Genomic DNA, 8,985 nt, shown 5'->3' with positions numbered 1-8,985 from the left:
GCTTATTCATAGTTGTCTGGGAGGAATAAGCATAAAAGATGCACTACGAAGACCTCCTATCACCTCCTATCAATTATTGGTATCAAAAAGTACCTGTTTATTATCCAGAGGTGAGGAGAATGAGTGTCAAAGAAGGCAGGGGGGTAGAAAAGATATTTCTGATGATTTAACAATCTAGACATTACCACGTTCTTGACAATTTTAAAAGTATATCTGGTATGTAATTCATATATTTTAGAAACAGTGATGAAAAAGTAATCAAGTAGCAAAAAGATACTGATTTGTGGCTATTTTTGTAATAGAATTAACTTTTCCAAGTATCGCCATATTACTCAAATCTACCTAATTCATAACTTAGAGAAGCACATTTCTCTGAGAGCGGCTTCAGTAGAAACAAATTCCTGCCGCAGCATCTAAAAGAGCTTTCTACTTGGTTGCATTTACCAGCGGTTTGTTTTTCTAGTCAGAAGTAGCAGTATCTAGTATGTATATTCATCAGTGGAGAAATGAATTCAGCAACTACCTCAGTAACAGAAACTTAGAATCAATTTGAAGGCAAGAATCTAAAATATTAAAAGAATATCCCAAATAGGAAAAAAAATTCTTTATCTGATGGCTTTTAATAATGTCTATACTGTGGTCTGTATATAAAGGAAGAAAATATAATCTCAGCAAAAGGGCATATTTCTAGTGGCATTTGTACTTACTATCACATTGGCTTGATCTTTTCAATGAACTGCACTGGGGCTTCTCATCTATAAACAATACTTCTCCCAATATTAAGAAACAAGAAAAAATGAAGAAAGATAGAAGGAGGAAGATAAGCTTGTACATCAGTATTTCACTATTCTCTGTAGCGACTTTCCTTGGAAATCTTTCCAAATGTCTGTAAGAGTTGCTCCTGTTTTTTTTATTATCCATTTCCTTTCTAACAGCTCTCATTTTGATTTCTCCCACATTTTCTGGCCATCTAATTCACAATGGGTACTACAATAAGTTTAATAGTATTTTAATATTGTAGACTAGGAAACAGAGTGAGGTTAATATTTCACTCAAGACAACAAAGCTAGTAAATAGTAGGCTACATGTAAAACTGAAGTTTGCGACACAAAGACATTTCAGAATCTCATTTCAGTATCTTCCTTTGCCTTCATTCATTGGTCTGGTATTGAAGCCTTCCATGATCTCTCCGAAATCTGTGTCTCTTTCAGTACTATTTTACAAAGTTCCCGTACACAGACCAATTAGTCGAATAACAATGTTGAAAGTTGCATTTATTGAATGAAGTTCTTACTATGTCCTAAGTTGTTCTATATATACAATTTTTATAATGACCCGGATCAGCAATAAGCTAAAATCTGTGGGTGTTTGAGGCAAATGTATTTTCTCCCTCTCAACCCAATATTCTCCTGTATTTGGTTAGCATTTAATTAGATGGGGCAATGAGCCCAAAATTGAGAGTAGACACAGAAATTATACATTGTTTGATAGTCGTGGTGGCATAGGTCACTTTGAAAATAAAAGCTCTGCAATTTTTAAAAACATTTGGGTGTAATGTCTGTTGTATGTTAAATGACTATGGGCCAAGATGGGGTAGGAAATTTCTGAGGGCTCCCTACCCCACTTTCCCAACTCAGAAGGCTACAGTGCTTCTTCTAACTACATACAGAAAAATTTTCAAGAAGTTCTAGAAATGCAATGCCCTTCATTTCACATTTTGAGCATGTTCTCCAACCCCTTACGGACTGGTGTCCTGGATAGCTAACCCAGCTAACCTGACATTTACATTCTCACTAAGGGATGTCAGCAACATAGCAGAAAAGTAGGCTCCTTACTGTCCATCCTTCCAGAGATGGTATGTAAACTCCTACACATGGCACGATTCTCTCCAAAAGAAAGACAGAATCCAGTTGAAATATTCCTACTTACCATATGACTGAGAAAATAACTACATCAAGATGGTTTTTTTTAAAAAGCAGATACACTTGTGCAGTCACCACACCCTGTGTACCAGTGCCTTATAACTGGGAAGGAAACCTTAACTCCCAGGTTCTTCCTGAGGGGTGAAGAGCTTGTGCCACATATAGAGGGCCCAATTTGTATAGTCCTTGCTGAAGGGCTAGATCTCTCTTAGATCACCATGCTGGAGGAAAGTTAGGGGAAGGTCAAAGGATTTCCCTCGAGCACAAAGAACAAAGGGAGGGTCTGAACTATTTGAGCACTTTCAGCTGCTATAGCTCCCAAGATCACTCTAGCTTGCACTTTGTCCCTGGAAAGGATTTGGCCACACCCATTTTCAGTAGCTCCCGGTGGTTCTGGCCTGTAATAAGTCACTATCTAAGAGCCTATACAGCAAATAAAAAATAAACCTTTTGGAGCCTTAATGGGAGAAACAGAACATCTTATGCCTTCTCTTCTGGCTTGCTCCTGAGATAAATTCCTTCAGTCTCCTATTAGAGGGAGGCTGGAGGACCCCTTCAAGCCTGAATGCAAAAATGGGGCACTCCTTGCATCTTCCTCCCTGATTTGCTTCAGTGATAATTTCAAACAGAAAGTCTCTCCATGCTAGGAGAGGTAAAGACTTCTCCTTGCTTTAACAGGAGAGCAGAAACTCCCTATACCTTCTTCCCTGGCTTTCTACAACAATAAATGTAGATCTGCAGGCACTCCCTCCAGGTAGTTTCTGCCTTCATTGAGCAGACTAGTTTTTACAGCCTTCACCTGAGGAAATGGTTCCTAAATTACCTAGTTGTGGTAATTGACAGAGCTCTGCACTCCTGAGTCTCCTTAGACCACAGAGAACAAAAAGCGGACTGTTCAACTTGCAGGTATTCGGTAGCTATCTCTTCCGGCACAAACCAAACAATCTGATCAAGAATACATGCATCGCAGGCCATCTTCTTGGTATAGGGCAGAACAAGGGGTAGATATACTGATTCTCAGCTCCTCTGCAAGGAAAGAAGGAATGGGAATACATATCTAACACACCATCCTCTCCACCTACATCCCAAAAGACTGGCTTCTACCTCACCTTTCTCAGTGAAATGACTTGAAACTCATTGCTTGAGGGTCACTAAAAATAAACGCAGGAGCTTGGGAAAGCATGAAGAGTTTAGAGGCATACAGAATCTCTAGATGGCTGATTGAGGAGGAACATCTCTGGCATAAGGTAAGTCTAATGAGAATGGGAGATGTGGTTCTTTTATGTATTACACAGAAACCAACACAGAGCATGAAGAATCAAGAAATGTGTTTCAGACTAAAGAACAAGACAAAACTCTAAAAGCAGATCCTAATGGAATATAGATAAGGAATTTACCTGACAAGGAATTCAAAAGGCCAGTAATAAAGATACTCACTGAAGTAAGGAGAACACCATATGTACAGACTATGAATGTCAACAAGGGACAGAAAATACTTAAAAAGTACCACGTGGAAGTAATCAAGCTGAAGAATATATCAGAAATCCCGAATTTAATAGAGGAGTTCAACAATAGATTAAATAACACAGAAGAAAAGATTAGCAAACTTGAAGACAGTCATTGGAAGTTATCCAATATGAGTAACAGAAAGAAAAAAAGCTGAAAAAGGAGAAGACAGCCTAAAAGAGATATGGGACACTATCAAGCAAAATAATACATGCATTAATGATGAATAACAGGGATAAGAGAGAGAAGATACATAAAACAGTTCCAAAAAATAATGGCATAAAACTCCCTAAATCTGGGAAGGAAATAGAAATCCAGATCCAAAAACCTCAATGGACACACCTAACAGGATGGTGACACCAAGATACATTATAATTGTCATAGTTAGAGAATATGAAAAGTGGCAAAAGGCAACTTGTTACAAACAAGGGGACTTGCTTAAAAGTATAAGAAGGGGTTTTATTTTCCCCAGAAACCATGAAGCCTATAAAAGAATGGAATAATACATTTAAAAAGCTAAATTTTAAAACTTGACAACCCAAAATACTATACACAGAAATTCTATCCTTCAAAAATGAAGGGGAGATAACTTTCTCAAACAAATGAAAGTGAAGGGAATGTATTACCACTACACCCATCTTACAAAAAAAAAAAAAAAAGCTAAAAGGAGCCATTCACATCAAAAGAAATGTTCACTATGTAGCAGCATGAAAATATGCAAAAATATAAAACTCTCTGGTAAAAGTATATAGTTTAACTTAGAACACTCTTGTGATATGAAAATGAACTGTCATGTGTAGTTAGTATAACTGTTGGAAGACAAAAGTACTAAAAACATATATATACTTGACACTTGAACAAAGCAAAGGTAAGGGATGCTAATCCCCACCCAACAGTATGAAATCCACATACCACTTTGGATTCCCTAAAAGCTTAACCACTAATAGCCTACTATTGACTGGAAGCCTTACTGATAACATTGTCTATTAACACATATTTTGTATGTTATATAAATACATAATAGGTAATATAATGTATATTTATTTAACATGTAAGTATATATATATATATATATCATATACTGATTATAAGAGAGCTGGAGACAAATGTTACAAAAATAATAAAATATAGTTAGTATAAAGTAGAAATGTATCCTCAAAAAAGTCTTCATCCTCATTTTTCTTACATTGAGTAGGCTGAGGAAGAAGAGTTTATCTTGCTATCTCAGAATGGCAAAGGTGAAAGAAAATCTATGTACAAGTGGACCCAAGCAGTTCAAAATTTGTGCTGTTCAAGGGTTAATTGTAGCTACAAAAATGTGCTAGAAACAAACCATGAAAGATACAAAATAATTTCTTCAAAACAAATTATGGGAGTAAAATGTAGTTTTTGAAGTGCTCAAATTAAATAATTACTGGCTTAAAACAGCCTGTTATAATTTTAAGATATTTTATGTAAGCTTCATGGTAAAGACAGAACAAAAATACTTATTAGATACACAAAATAAAAAAATAAAGGATTCAAATCATTACAGAAAGTCAACATGCCACACAAGAAGACAGCAAGAGATAGAGAGGTACAAATAAGGTACAAATTAACAATAACAACAAAATGACACTAGAAAGTTCTTACCTATCAATAATTACTTTGATTGTAAACTATTAAATTTTCCAGAAGATACTGACTAGCTTAATGGATAAAGTAACAAAAAAGTATATGCTGTCTACAAGAGACTCACTTCACTTTTAAGAACACACCTATTCCCTAAAAATAAAGAGTTGAAAAAAGGTATTCCATACAACTGAAAACCGAAAGAGGATGTGGGTAGCTATACTTGTATCAGACAAAATAGACTAAGTAAAAAACTGTAAGAAGAGACAAAGTCATCATATAATGGTAAAGATGTTAATTATCAATAAGTTATAACAGTTGTAAATATATTTGTACCCAAATTTGAAGTATCTAAATATATAAAACTATTATTAATAGATCTGAAAGGAGACATAGACTGCTATACAGTAAGAGACTTCAGTACTCCATTTTCAAGTCTGGGCAGATCATCTGGACAGAATATTAATAAGTAGACACTGGACTTAACACTTTAGACAAAGTGAACTTAACAAGTATTTACAGAATATTCCATCCAATAGTAAATGAATACACATTATTTTTCTTAAGCATACTCAATGTTCTTCAGGACAGATCATATGTTATGCCAAAAAACAAGTCTTAACAAATTCAGTATTAAAATTGTACTGAGTATCTTTGCTGACCACAGTGTCAGGAGACTAGAAATCAATAGGGGGAATTTTGGAAAACTCATTAATGGGTAGAAATTAAGCAACATGTCCCTAAACAAAAAAACAGATCAAAGAATAAATTAAAAGGAAAACTAAAATTTCAGAGAAAAATGAAAATGGAAACACAACATACTGAAACTTGGGGGATGCAGGAAAAGCAGTTCCGAGTGGGAAATTTATAGTGATAAAGGCCTAAAACAAGACTCGGTTAACAAAACAGATCAAAAAGAATTAAAAAAATGCAGCCAAAGCCAAAAACAGACAAATGTGGTTGCATAAAACTAAAAAGTTGCTGCATAGCAAAGCAATTAAGAATGAAAAGACAAGTTATGGACTGGGAGAAAATACTTGCAAACCATGTATTGGATAAGAAGCTAATATCTGTATAAGGAATTCAAACAATTCAATAGCAAAACAAACTCAATTGAAAAATGGGCAATGGACCTGAATAAGCATTTCTCAAAGGAAGATACACATTTTTAACACCTATGTGAAAAAAAGTGATTAACATTTCTAATCATCAGGGAAATGCAAATTAAAACTACAATGAGACACCTCACACCTGTTAGAATAGCCATTATCAAATAAGTAATAGTGTCCATGTGAATAAAAGATAACCCTTGTATACTGCTGGTGGTAATGTAAATCAGCACAACCATTTTGGGAAATAGTAGGGAGGTCGCTCAGAAAACTAAAACTACCATGTGATTCAACAATTTTACTTCTGAGTACATATCAAGAGGAATTGAAATCAGTATGCCTGAGAGATATCTATATGTTCATGTTTATTTCAGCATTATTTATAAATAGTAGATAAGATGTGGAAACAACCTAAGTGACCAATAGATAAAGAAATGTGGCGTGTGTGTGTGTGTGTGTGTGTGTGTGTGTGTTTAGAAATACTCTATAGGAATACCATACAGACTTGAAAAAGGAAATTTTGCCATTTGTGACAACACAGAATGAACTAGAAGACATGCTGAGTAAAATAAGCCAATCACAGAAAGACAACAGTATACAGTTTCATTTACATGTGTAATCTAAAAACATTACCTCCTATAACCAGAGTAAAAAGGTGGTTATAAGAGGAAAGATATTGATCAAAAGGTATGAAGTTTGTTAGACTGAAGAAATAAGGCTTAGTGACCTATTGAGTTTCATGTGGCCACAGTTGTTGATACATAATTCTATCAAACAGATAACCTGCACTTATATATTTATTGTAGCACTATTCACAATAACAAAAATGGACTCAACTTAGGTATCCATCAACAGATTAAATAAAATGTGGTATATAAGAACAATGGAATATTATTCAGCCATAAAAAATGAGATCACTTATTTTGCAGCAACACAGGTGGAACTGGAGTTAATTACCTTAAGTGAAACAAGCTGGACATAGACAAACATTACAGCTCACTCATGAGTAGGTGCTAAAATGATGTAAGTAAACATGGATGTAGAGGGGAATCAGACAATGGAGAATTGGAAGGGTAAGCGGGTGCGAGAGGGTGTGGATGAGATATCCCTTAATGAATACAATGTACATTATTTGGGTGACATACCCTAAATCCCAAGTTGACTACCACACACAACAAAATTACACTTGTACCCATAAATTTGTATGAAATATATTTCAAAATTGCTAAAAACCCAGAATTTTAATTTTCTAAATGCATATACAAATAGGCGGCTGAGTTGGTATCTTAGTTTTATGGAGTCTTTCTACAATGTTATACATAGATTAAACACCACCTTGTACTCAATAAATATACACAATTATTTGTTAAATAAAATACATTAAATAAATTCTCACTAACACATTATTATTTCCATTTAATTGAAGCATGCCAACAATCTAATTCAGGTGGGAGTTCAAACGCCGTACTGTTTCTTAAAGTAACATACTGTCTCTCCTCTAAACATCAACTTTTCTATATTCTTTCCTGTTACAGAATTTCTTTTTTTTTTTTTAAGACAGAGTTTCGCTCTTGTTACCCAGGCTGGAGTGCAATGGCGCGATCTTGGCTCACCGCAACCTCCGCTTCTTGGGTTCAAGCAATTCTCCTGCCTCAGCCTCCTGAGTAGCTGGGATTACAGGCGCGTGCCACCATGCCCAGCTAATTTTTGTATTTTTAGTAGAGATGGGGTTTCACCATGTTGACCAGGATGGCCTCGATCTCTTGACCTCGCGATCCACCCACCTCGGCCTCCCAAAGTGCTGGGATTATAGGCATGAGCCACCGCGCCCGGCCCAGAATTCTTACTCTCATCATTTGACTGGCTCAGTATGCCCATTTTTTCTTGTTAGTCCTGCTCCACTGATAGTGTTTACTCTGGTCTTCTTGTTTTTTCAACTTTGGCTTCTGTAATATTCTAAGCTAATTTTATTTGTCTCAACACGAGTCCTTTTGATCTTAAAATTGCTGGTTCTGTATTTGAAGCATTCCATCTTTATTAATTTTAATGACAAAGTTATTTTGGGGATTAAATGCTTATAACCGCACCAGGAAAGGATATGTTTTCTGGACAACCACTAAACACCCCACTAAGATGACGTCCTTATTCTGATTGGCCCCTGTGCTGTCTTCACCAGAAGCCAGATTCCTCTCCATTCATTTTACCCTGTTCTCATTGTATATACCATGTTTTAGCCATTGTTGCTTACTATAACTTAGTTTTCATTACGGCTGCTTTATTTCTGTGTTCTGTTCCCACAAGGCTGATCTCTCACCTCTTAATGCCAAGCCTCTCTGGAGAGGTTGTAACTAGTCTCTTTTTCTCAATTCCTTCCTTCCACAACACAAGCACATTTTCAATGTTCCCTTCTGATTAGCCTTCTGAAAATCTAATTTGTATCTATTACTCCTCTGTTTACAAAACCCCAATATCTTCCTGTGTTATACTATGATTCATACTTCTTGGCACCCCATAAGCAGGCCCAAAGTTACTTTCTCAGCTTTTTCCTCTTTTATTCTTTCAAGAACATTTTTTTTTTTTTACTTTACTCATTGAACCCCAAGAGATTTACTCTTAGTATCTCCCATCTGCCTGGCATACTTCTTTTCCTCTCTTTATCCTGCCAAATTTTAGTCACTTTCAATACCAAATTCCAATAGTACTTCTTCCATTAATTTTTTTCAGACAACTCACAAGCAAATGATCTGTTTTCTGGACAACCCCAGATATTTATGTAACCACTGAATTCAACCACAGCTCAAGTCAATACCAATCACAGCAGCAGGCAGTATTGATCA

At 35.6% G+C, this 8,985-nt stretch overlaps 1 protein-coding gene across 1 annotated transcript in view; it reads left to right on the top strand.

Moving 5' to 3' along the window:
- Positions 1-8,985, top strand: part of OLFM4 (olfactomedin 4) — a 737,268-nt gene that overhangs the window by 693,884 nt on the left and 34,399 nt on the right. The gene's annotated exons all lie outside the window — the stretch shown is intronic.

Source organism: Saimiri boliviensis, chromosome 16 (genome assembly GCF_048565385.1).
Source record: "Saimiri boliviensis isolate mSaiBol1 chromosome 16, mSaiBol1.pri, whole genome shotgun sequence".
Classification (NCBI taxonomy): Eukaryota; Metazoa; Chordata; class Mammalia; order Primates; family Cebidae; genus Saimiri; species Saimiri boliviensis.
The sequence above is the reverse complement of the archived record's forward strand: the minus strand, read 5'-3'. Positions and strand labels throughout refer to the sequence as shown.